Genomic DNA, 11006 nt, shown 5'->3' on the forward strand with positions numbered 1-11006 from the left:
ATTTAACCGTGAACAAGCAATGATTTCAACTTTCACAGATGTACTTAATTAACAGCAAACATTAGTCAGCTGTAAGTCAGATTTGCTGAGTTCATTTCAGTGAAATGTAAGCCTAAATCTGCACAGTTGTCAGAAAAATCATGTCTGTTAGACATGCCAACCCTCTCACTCTGCATTACATGTGGCTGCAAGGTCACAGTGCGAGACCGCCAAGTGCACACACACACACACACACACACACAAACTGATCATGCAGCCAGAGAGGGGATTTGTTTAAGAAGCCAGCAGGGTTAGAAGGTTACGTTAAATTCAATGTGTGCGTGCATGCGTGCCTGAGCGTGTGCACAGAAGGGATTCTACCACATACTGTCGTGGCATGCAGAAGTGAAATTCAGTTGGATTTGTATTTTATTTCATCAAGAGTGGGGCAGCAGCTGCACACAGCAGAGACATCACCACACACATGCATGTTTATTTGCTTTGCTTTCAGCAATGAGCAAAATGTGAATATGCTATTAGGAAAATGCATCACAGTACAGCATTCAGCAAGTTTGTGAAAATATTTTCAACAAGAAGTGCAGTCATTGGAGTGTATACCTCTGCAAAAGCCACAAACTCCTCCTTAACACAAGTTTCCCACAATACTGTCATGTTTGAAGTTAAGAACAGAAATCTGAAAATCTAATGAGTTTCTGTACTGTTCAGGGAATACTATCGGTATGTGTCATATTTGTACTGTGTATAGTGATTATCATGTACACAAATGTGTTACATTCACATACGTTTACACAATCAGATGAATGCATTTTTGTCACATTTTTCCATCTGATGCAAATGCTCAAAGTGCTTTACAGTGATACCTGACATTCACCCACTCAGACTCACACCAGCGTCAGATTTCTGCTCAGTTGCACACCAGGAGCAACTTGGGGAGTAATGATCTTGCTCAAGGGCACCTTTACTTTTTCTCCTCTGATCACAAACTCCTTGAACCTTTAGGACATCACTTCCCACAGACAGACAAATGTTAGCATGACAATACAGTATTCCACATATGATTGAAACATACACCAAGAGTTATAAAAGGAATACTCATAGAGCAGTGGTGGGCACGGTTCAGCTACTCCGATAACAGATAATTATGGAAGCTAATGTTTTTGCTAGCAGATTAGCTAAGTTTTAAAACCATCATCGGACCAATTACCTTCCGATAAATTTAGTTCCGATAACTTTCAGTCCAATAACTTTTTTTTTTTTTTTTTTTTGCTGGTAAAGTGAGCAAAGTTTAATGGTCAAAAATGTTTGTAAACCCTAAAATCAAACATTTTAGTCCATTTGTTGTGTTTGTAGCAGACTGGCTGCCTATCATTTGCTGATGACATCATCAATAAGTGCAAAACGTGATTGGCCGGTCGACACAGGTAGCATTGTGGGTAGTGTAGTTCAGGTTCACTTTGGACATTACAGTGAGTGAGTCCGCTTGACACAAAAACAAAATGGACTCATTTTTAACATTATTTTATTTCTTTGTGGCTGTAATTTAATTGCCAAGACTCGGTGGGGGAGAGGAGCTCTCACGGCGCAGCTGTGTGTACAGAGGGACTTTTCATCACATTTAGACACTGTTTTCGATTAAAAAGGATGTTTATGTGGATTATTTCTTCAGATGATTCCCACTGAAACTAACAAGTAAGAATTTATATTTACTACATGTATTTTACTCTGCCAATCAATGCATTTAATGGACGTATTTTGGTTGTTTAAGCCGCAGGGTTCAAAGCATGTGAAAAAAGCAGCAGCTTTTTAGTTTGTAAATAACGGCATATCTAATACCAAGATAAAATTCTAATACTGTGTTTTACTGCTTTTGATGATGACAGTGTTTGGGGTTTTATTTTTTATTCATTCATTTTTTGTGCATTCTTATGTGTTTGTGATCCTTGAATTTACCCAGCAGCGAAAAGTGAAAGTGAAATTGGTTTATCAGAAGCCGACAGTGTAATCTGATGTTGCCATGTCCAAATCAATACTAAAAGTTATCGGTTATCGGTTATCTGTAATAAAGATCATTTTTTTAGCAGTTTATCGGTTTAGCATCATAAAAGATAACTTTTCAGTTATCAGTTTAATGGTTATCGAAGCTAACTTTTTGGTTAGCTGTGCCCGCCACTGTCATAGCATCACATGAAAGAAATGTTTAACAAACTGGAATATCAATTTTGTCTATGGTTAACTATAACAACAGGAAAATTGTTAAAAGAAAGTACATTCAAGTTTGGTGGCACTATATACTATACAACAGGACGCCAGAGCACCCAGAGGGAACCCACGCAAACACGGGGAGAACATGCAAACTCCACACAGAAAGGCCAAAGGCGGGAATTGATCCCATGATCTTCTTGCTGTGAAGCAACAGTGCTAACGACTAATCCACCATGCTGCCCATAACTGTAACATGTAGGGGAAAGCGGGGCATGGTGAATCACGGGGCACATCAGTAGCTATATGAATAAGTAGCTATATCTGCAAAACTATATATATATATTTGCAGCAGTTATGCCATATTTTTATGCATAAAGACATCCCCCTTATAAATTAGTGTTTTGTTTTTGGATACATTAAGGGTAAAACTAAGTGGCAAGTGAAGTCAGTTTTTCCTATCAAAAGTAAATTTTGTGGATGTCAGTGTCTTTGTATTTGTCACAACAGAGGTGAAAGGTGAAAGGTGGCCCAAAAAAGTGTTATTAGTTAGAAGACTACCCCGTCCAACTGATGAGCATGTGTTATGTCTTCTCCAGAATATCAGCTATTTGATAACATGACTCATTTGTGTCACATGCACCCGGGGCACAGTGAATGGGGCCACAGATTTATTAAGCCCCAGTATCAAGTGGATGACAAATATTACTTGTTGAAGCTTATACATTTATTTTTCCATGAATTATTTCTATAATTTGTCTATATAAACAATTGTTTTCACGTTTGAACAGAAATTATGACAGTTGTATTTATAATAGTTTCTAAAGGATTTATATCACTATATAAGACACTCACACATTACATACCTGGTTTTCTGGATTATAGTTTGTATATATATCAGGATGTATTTAATAATTTTGAAGAAATCTTTATAATAATGTGTTTTGTCATTATATTCTAAGCTGATTCACTGTGCCCCGTGAATTAGTGTCCGAGGCACAGTGAATCAAAAATTTTAAAATTGATTTTAAACACCTGTAAATTACACTTGGGGAGACATAAATAACACAGCCTTATAAACAATAACTTGCTGTATTAAATTCACAATAGAATGACCTAAACGTATGCATAATGTGTTTATGCTGCCACAAAACAACATTTCTGATCCATTGTGCCCTGGTTTGTATGTTTGGCTCCACCTATTGTTTGGGAGGTATGACATGCAAAATCTAGTCTGGGATTAGAAGATGACCCCATAGTTTTAAGAGATTTTGTTTGTTGTTTTTCTGTTTGTTTGTTTTTAAGAAAAGAATGCCATGTAATATTGAGGCCAATAAGGTCATCTTTGTCAGCTACAGGAAATGAATTTGATTTTGTATGCATTAGACAGTGCAGACTGACCTCCACTGAGCACTCGGGTGTTCAGGGATCAGAGGACACAGACAGAAGAGCAGCTGTCCCAAAAGAAGGCACAGCACAGGGGAAAATCTTTATAGGTATGTTCTCCTAACTTCTACTTTAACCGATTTATTTATTTATTTATTTATTTGACAGAAGTGTTTTCTTCTTTTCTGCACTCGCCTTTATTTATTTATTCCCCTGTTTCTTGTGGTCTCATTGATCTTACTGTCCTCTGCACCTTTGTCTTCCTCCACTTCATCACTCATCATATGCTTCCTCACTGAGGCAGAAATAGTAGAATCAGTGTCAGCCAAGATCCGCTCTTGGATGAGTTGAGAAGATCTTAGGCTCCAGAAAGTAGCAGTGACACATACAGTCTCATGTGAGGTTGACTCAACAGATGGAAGCACTTCTTAACTGGTGTGGAGTCATATTTCTCACAATTACAATCATCTGTGCACACGCTTAGATATGCAGAGGCACTTCCATCAGTGTTCATCACACTAAATTAATACTAAACACGTGTACATAGTACATCCACAGGTCGACATGCACATATACTGACTCTCTCATCTCTATGCATCCTGTGAGCTCACCCTCTGGCTCCTACACAGCTCAACATATGATAGCACTCCACTTAGGGGGTGGAGGCTATTTCAGAAGACCTGATGGATAGGGGAAGGATGGGTATATAAAGAAATGTAAAGGGAAACACCAAATACACCAAAATACATATTTTGGTCAACTTGGCACAGTTACATCTAAAAACAGGAGCACAACTATGTCCAGCTACCATATGATCCTTCTATTTTTCCTGGGGTTCAGATTTTAAAATTGCTTTACATTGTTGAAGTCAAGACTATAGCTGCATGAATAACAGTGATGTCCACAGAAAAAAACATCTATGTTCAGAGATTTTTTTTATTTTTTTTTTTATTGCAAGCATACGCATTTACGACACCCATCTGCTGTGGTGTGTCAGTCAAAATACCAGCGGGCCGTGCTGATCAACACAAGCTGTAAAACAACAACATAAACTTTATGTGGCAATCCAAGTTCAGTTTTATTAAGTGAGCTTTGCCAGCTACGTCCTGATGTGTTTCTCAGTGAAAATTCAAGCCTTTTTCTCAGTCATCCACTAGTCTGAGTCAGTTTTTGCTGGACTGAGAAATTGTCTTTCTTCTTCAATCAACAAAATGTTGCAATCTGCTAAATTTTGGTCATTAACTCGGTGGCACTTGGTTGCTTTGCCATGAAAACACATGCAGTCAGATCCTTATTCTTACTACACACCTTTAGTCCCATTAAAAAAAAAAAATCCTGAAAAGTAATCATTGTCTACCTACTGAAATCATCCAGTGTTATGTCTGGCTGCTCTCTGTCTGCTGACATTCCACAGTTTTGCCAAAAACAAAAATGTTGAGCTCTTCCTGCCTCCTTCCCAAGCTACAAACTCTAAAAGCACTGAGCATGAGCACATCCAGGTCACATTTTACCTTGAATGACCTCATTCAGTATAAGATTTGAATGATCTCATCAATCATGATGAGATCATTCTTGAGGTGCGCCCTTTGAGCACCTCAAGATTATGGTTTCACTGTTTGTGGACACAGATCTTTCGAAGACGTGCGTGGATACATTTTCAACTGCCAGCTGAGACAGTTGAAAACGTGTTAGTGTGGACGTGATCTAAATTTTAAATGGTTTGCAAGTTATTTTCCTCCCATGTGTCTTTACAGGAAATCAAACAAGGTGACTGATGTGAACAACAGAAGACAATACTAGGATGATTGACTACTTGCTAGATGTGTAAAATGCCCAGGAATTAAAGAAACAACAGTCGACACCCCTGTTGATAGAAGGTTTTTTCCAATTTTAATTTCAATTTTTGGGGCTTCTGTGACAGCACTCTCAAAATATTGAACCTCCCGCACCCAAAATGTGTATGCAGTTATGTAAGTAATAAAGTCTATGTGAGGGTAACAGGGTAATATGTAAATGACTGAGCACCCCTCACTGCATTCCATTTCATAAACATTTTCTTGTGTTTTGGAGTCTCATCTTTGGGGTGGATGAGTGTATTTGAAAGAAAAAAAATTGTATGTTTGCATATATGCAAACATACATTTATATTTATTTATTTATTTATTTAGTACATATGGTTTCCAAATATCTCGTTGACCTACTCGAGGCTCCTCTGGCCATCAGTTCTTTAGGTCCTTTCTCTGTTGGCTGTAACTGCAGTTTTGACAAAAGCCCACTTGGGTTATTCAAAAACTTGAACAACTCTCTATGTTACCTTGTTCATGTAAATGGGGAGTCTTCTTCACAGACTAAGGTTAATTATGGAGTTCCACAAGGTTCTGTGCGAAGACCAATTTTATTCACATTATACATGCTTCCCTTAGGCAGTATTATTAGAAAGCATTGCTTAAATTTTCATTGTTACGCAGATGATACCCAGCTTTATCTAGCCATGAAGCCAGAGGACACTCACCAATTAGTTAAACTGCAGAAATGTCTTACAGACATAAAGACATGGATGACCTCTAATTTCCCGCTTTTAAATTCAGATAAAACTGAAGTTATTGTACTTGGCCCCACAAATCTTAGAAACATGGTGTCTAACCAGATCCTTACTCTGGATGGCATTACCCTGACCTCTAGTAATACTGTGAGAAATCTTGGAGTCATTTTTGATCAGGATATGTCCTTCAATGCGCATATTAAGCAAATATGTAGGACTGCTTTTTTGCATTTGTGCAGTATCTCTAAAATTAGAAAGGTCTTGTCTCAGAGTGATGCTGAAAAACTAATTCATGCATTTATTTCCTCTAGGCTGGACTACTGTAATTCATTATTATCAGGTTGTCCTAAAAGTTCCCTGAAAAGCCTTCAGTTAATTCAAAATGCTGCAGCTAGAGTACTGACAGGGACTAGAAGGAGAGAGCATATTTCACCCATATTGGCCTCTCTTCATTGGCTTCCTGTTAATTCTAGAATAGAATTTAAAATTCTTCTTCTTACTTATAAGGTTTTGAATAATCAGGTCCCATCTTATCTTAGGGACCTCATAGTACCATATCACCCCAATAGAGCGCTTCGCTCTCAGACTGCAGGCTTACTTGTAGTTCCTAGGGTTTTTAAGAGTAGAATGGGAGGCAGAGCCTTCAGCTTTCAGGCTCCTCTCCTGTGGAACCAGCTCCCAATTCAGATCAGGGAGACAGACACCCTCTCTACTTTTAAGATTAGGCTTAAAACTTTCCTTTTTGCTAAAGCTTATAGTTAGGGCTGGATCAGGTGACCCTGATCCATCCCTTAGTTATGCTGCTATAGACTTAGACTGCTGGGGGGTTCCCATGATGCACTGAGTGTTTCTTTCTCTTTTTGCTCTGTATGCACCACTCTGCATTTAATCATTAGTGATTGACCTCTGCTCTCTCTCTGATTCTCTCCCCTCAGCCCCAGCCAGTCCCAGTAGAAGACCGCCCCTCCCTGAGCCTGGTTCTGCTGGAGGTTTCTTCCTGTTAAAAGGGAGTTTTTCCTTCGCACTGTTGCCAAGTGCTTGCTCACAGGGGGATCATTTTGACCGTTGGGGTTTTTCTGTAATTACTGTATGGCTTTTGCCTTACAATATAAAGCGCCTTGGGGCAACTGTTTGTTGTGATTTGGCGCTATATAAATAAAATTGATTTGATTTGATTTGATTTTTATTGTTTTGTATTTTAGCTTCCAAGCTGATGGGGTCATTTTCAGCCACAATCATGCTGCGCTGAGCGCACCAGATCCTCTCGGATCACAGAAATGAAGCATTAGTACTTGACTGAGAGACTGCTCGGGAACACCAGGACCTCTGGACATGTTTTGCCACATAGAGCTGGAGTTACTTCAGGAAGGACATTCAGGATGAAACTTGTCCTAAATCACAATGTAGAGCTGCACCAGAACTAATGTGGTGACCCCGAGCGATCAGGAACAGCCGAAAGAGAGAAAAAATATAGTCCTGATTATCCAGAGCTTGTACTGTCGTGGTTTGTGGAGATTGTATAGTAGTTACTGGTCTAGATGTGGGCTTCCTGTAGATGTCAGTGTCCCAAATTTCTATTGCCCCAATGTGATGTGTATAGTGCATCCAGAAAGTATTCAAAGAGCTGCACTTTTTCCACATACATACATATCGTATTCCAAAATGGGCGAACTATTTTTTTCCCCCTCAGAATTCTACACACAATAGTCCATAATGAGAATGTGAAATTTTTTTTTTTTTTTTTTTTAGATTTTTGTAAATTCATTTAAAAAACAAACAAACAAAAAAACAAAGAAATCACATGTACATAAGTACTCACAGCCTTTGCCATGAAGCTCAAAATTGACCTTAGGTGCATCCTGTTTTCACTGATCATCCTTGAGATGTTTTTACAACTTAATTGGAGTCCACCTGGGGTAAATTCAGTTGACTGGACATGATTTGGAAAAGCACACACCTGTCTACATATAAGCTCCCACGGTTAATAGTGCATGTCAGAGCACAAACCAAACATGAAGTCAAAGGAATTTGGCACTATATAAATGAAAATAAATTGAAAATGAATTGAATTGAATTGTCTGTAGACCTCAGAGAAACACAAATCTGTACCCTTCCACAAATCTGTGGAAGGGTACAGAAAACCTTTTGCTGCTTTAAAGGTCCCAATGAGCACAGTGGCCTCCATCATCTGTAAATGGAAGAAGTTTGGATCCACCAGGACTCGTCCTAGAACTGGCTGCCCATCTAAACTGAGTGATCAGGGGAGAAGGGCCTTGGTCAGGGAGGTGACCAAGAACTCCATGGTCACTCTGTCAGAGCTCCAGCAGCAGGAATCCACCAATCAAGCCTGTATGGTAGAGTGGCCAGACGGAAGCCACTCCTTAGTAAAAGGCACATGGCAGCCCACCTGGAGTTTGCCAAAAGGCACCTGAAGGATTCTCAGACCATGAGAAACAAAATTCTTTGGTCTGATGAGACAAAGATTGAACTCTTTGGCGTGAATGCCAGGTGTCATGTTTGGAACAAACCAGGCAGTGAAGCATGGTGGTGGCAGCATCATGCTGTGGGGATGCTTTTCAGCAGCAGGAACTGGGACACTAGTCAGGATTGAAGGAAAGATGAAAGCAGCAATATACAGAGACATCCTGGATGAAAACCTGCTCCAGAGCACTCTTGACCTCAGACTGGGGTAAAGGTTCATATTTCAGCAGGACAATGACCCTAAACACACAGCCAAGATATCAAAGGAGTGGCTTCAGGACAACCCTGTGAATGTCCTTGAGTGGCCCAGCCAGAGCCCAGACCTGAATCTGATTGAACATCTCTGGAGAGATCTGAAAATGGCTTGAGATGTGCTGCAAAAAGGGAAAAAAGTGATGAGTCCCTGAGTTTGCTGCTCAAATTAAAACGTAGCCTCATGTCACATGATCATGAAAAGTTTACAACCTTCCATAGACTTACATATAGCCAGTGACTCAACCACTAACCAAAATCAAATTAAAACACTGAAATGAAGTGTTAGAACACATTTAAATGCATATGGATACTGACAGGCACTTGTATACTCTGCCTCTGAGCACACCATACTTATTTCTGATTAATTAATTATATTGTAATATATTTGCCATTCTCAGATGTAAGCAAGTTTTTAAAGTTTTGACATTTAAAGGTTTTAAAATTCCCCATACTTGGCCTCAGACTGGAACGACAGTTCATACTTCAGCAGGAAAAAACCTAAGCACACAGCCAAGATATCAAAGGAGTGGCTTCGGGACAACTCTGTGAATGTCCTTGAGTGGCCCAGCCAGAGCCCAGACCTGAATCTGATTGAACATCTCTGGAGAGATCTAAAAATGGCTGTTCCCCATCCAACCTGATGGAGCTTGAGAGGTGCTGTAAAGAAGAATGGGCAAGACTGCCCAGTGATAGGTGCGCCGAGCTTGTGGCATCATATTCAAGAATACTTGAGGCTGTAATTGCTGTGAAATGTGCATCAACAAGGTATTGAGCAAAGGGTGTAAATAATTATATGCATATGATTTCTTAGTATTCTAATTTTAATAAATTTGCAAAAATTAATTGCAAATTTGCAAAAGTTATTATGGGGTGTTGTGAATAGAATTTTGAGGGAAAAATAATATTTGCTCCATTTTCGATTGAGGCAGTAGCATGACAAAATGTGGAAAAAGTGAAGCACTGTGAATACTTTCTAGATGCACTGTAAGTCCCTCCTGACATCTAAACATTACAGCGAGGGTGTGAATAAATTTAAATAGATGGAACAAATGTTTTATTTATTTATTGCTCAATGAGAATGAGCATTTTAAGCTTTCTGTCATCACTGCCAACATTTATTAATATTAAATATTGTATGCAGTTGACCTTACATAATTTAACATGACCTAAAGGATACATTCAGTGGCAAAAAAGAAAAAGAAACACTGCAGATGAGATTATATCTTGATTGAATAGCTAGCTAGTTTTTGCAAAAGGTTTCAGTGTGTCCATATTGATGGGATAAATTATAAATTTTTAAGATTTACATGTGGGGTGTCCCAGGGTTCAGTCCTTGGGCCATTGTTATTTCTGTTGTATATTAATGATATAGGTTTGGTCTCCAAGTCGGTGAGTTGTATTTTGTTTGCCGATGATACAACTGTTGTTGTGGGGATCATTTGGGACAGCTTTTGGACATGATGGAGAGGGAACTTTAAATGTCAAACAACGGTTTGATTCAAACAAAGTATCGCTTCATCTTAAGCCCAGGAACTTAAGTAGAAATTTATTATTGAATGATGTTGAAATTGAAATTGTAACCGAAAACAAATTTCTTGGAGTTCTACTTGATGATAAATTAAGATGGAAAACTCATATAAATTCCGATAAATCTAAAATCTAAAAAGTGATTGCGATTCTGTATAAAGCACAACATTTGTTACTTATGTTATACAATTCATTACTTGTCCCATATATGACCTATTGCATTGAGGTTTGGGGAAACATATATAAAACAAATACAAATACAATATTTTTGTTACAAAAGAAAGCTATAAGAGTTCTAAGTAATAAACCTTATCCTGAGGCAACAAACCCACTATTTGTCTGTTTACACATTTTGAAATTCTGGGACTTGGTTGATTATATTATGATACAAATCATGTATTAAATTAAAAATGAACTTTTGCCTCAATGTCCAGGATCTGTTCAAAATGAGGGAGTCCAGCTATAATTTGAGAGGAACATTAGTATTTGATACAGTGAGGAAAATACGTATTTGAACACCCTGCGATTTTGCAAGTTCTCCCACTTAGAAATCATGGAGGGGTCTGAAATGTTCATCTTAGGTGCATGTCAACTGTGAGAGACATAATCTAAAAAA

The 11006-nt window shown here is 38.5% G+C and overlaps 1 long non-coding RNA gene across 1 annotated transcript; it reads left to right on the forward strand.

Moving 5' to 3' along the window:
* Positions 1-720: 720 nt before the first annotated feature.
* Positions 721-10485, forward strand: LOC117509193. Its single transcript, XR_004560300.1, has 3 exons — positions 721-732; positions 5579-5587; positions 10389-10485. It is a non-coding gene; the product is annotated as an uncharacterized LOC117509193 (long non-coding RNA).
* Positions 10486-11006: the final 521 nt, after the last annotated feature.

Source organism: Thalassophryne amazonica, chromosome 4 (genome assembly GCF_902500255.1).
Source record: "Thalassophryne amazonica chromosome 4, fThaAma1.1, whole genome shotgun sequence".
NCBI lineage: Eukaryota > Metazoa > Chordata > Actinopteri > Batrachoidiformes > Batrachoididae > Thalassophryne > Thalassophryne amazonica.